Source organism: Alligator sinensis, unplaced genomic scaffold, assembly GCF_000455745.1.
Source record: "Alligator sinensis unplaced genomic scaffold, ASM45574v1 scaffold874_1, whole genome shotgun sequence".
In the NCBI taxonomy this organism is placed as follows: Eukaryota; Metazoa; Chordata; order Crocodylia; family Alligatoridae; genus Alligator; species Alligator sinensis.
In genome coordinates this window covers 1124778-1126060 of record NW_005842302.1, presented here as the reverse complement: position 1 = coordinate 1126060, position 1283 = coordinate 1124778, and positions in this window count along the sequence as shown.

Below are 1283 nucleotides of genomic sequence, written 5' to 3'. Positions count from 1 at the left end.
ACACTTATGGCAGCGGCCTCACGGGCTGTCATTTATTCCACTGAATTAAAACCCGGACTCCAGAATTTAAAGCGGAATAAAGGAAAAAATAGGGGCCAAAAAAAGAAGAGAAAAGAAAAGAAAAATGAAATGAAATGATATTCAAGGCCAGGAGACAGCGGTGGAGAGGAGAAGAAAAGGAGAGGGCAGAAGGGGAGAGGGGAAAACGGAGGAGAACAAAAACCAGCAGGGGAGGACGAAGGGGGAATGACTTGCCGGCCTGACAAACTGAAACCAAGGGGAATTGAAAGCGAATTAAAATGGACCAGTCTCCCGGGATCCGAGCTTCAGAGGAACAAACGAGAGCAGAGCAGAGGTGGCAGCGGATCCGTGCAGGCTTCAGCCCCCCCTCACCAATATACCGGTTTCCCCGCTACCGCAGAGCCACGGCCCCTCCAAGGCCTCCAGCCCAGCGGACCCGCTGCTCCCCGCACAGCGCCGCCAGCCGCCCCGGCTCTCCCCGGCTGACCCCGAGCCCGCCAGGCCACTTGGCAGGAGGTGAAACTTCTCCTTCAGGATTGCATTCTCGGCTAGGCCTAGAAGATGGCACCGCTCGCTTCTCGGGCTGCCACGCTCCTCCATCCCCTCTATTCTGCTCATCGGGCGCAGTAGGATTTTAATGCCCCTCCTGTGAGCAGCGGCATCTAAATCCTCCCGGCGATCTGACGCTATTTCGGAGCAACTTGCCGCCCCCATCCTTTCTTCCCCCCCTTTTTAAATATATATGGTTTTTTTAATTTTTTTTTTTAGCGTGATGTGTCGGTATCACACGGGAGACGCGGGTTAGCCTCAGCCCGAGCCCCGCTGCGGTGGCAGGAGCATTGCTAATAAACACAGGCTGCCCTGCAGAGCAGGTCCGTGCTCCCCGATGCACCTGCCCGGGCTTTGGGGAGCGGCGGCATCCCGCTGGCCGTCGGCCCCATGGCAATGGAGGCATCTTCCCAAAGCCGCGGACAAAAGCCCTGGGATCGACCCCCAACTTCTGGTGCGTGAGGCCGGAGGGAAGGAGCCCGCCTCGGTTCGCGGGGCCGGGGACAGGGACAGGGGGGCCGGCAGAGGGAACGGGTCTGCCCCGCGGCATGAGCTCTTCTCCCTCCCGCAGAGCCAGCCACGCCAGGTGTTTATTGTGCCGGTGGATAGACAGACAGACACATAGATAGATAGATAGATAGATAGATAGATAGATAGATAGATAGATAGATAGATAGATAGGGCGGTGGAGAGATGGGTGGATGGATGGGTGG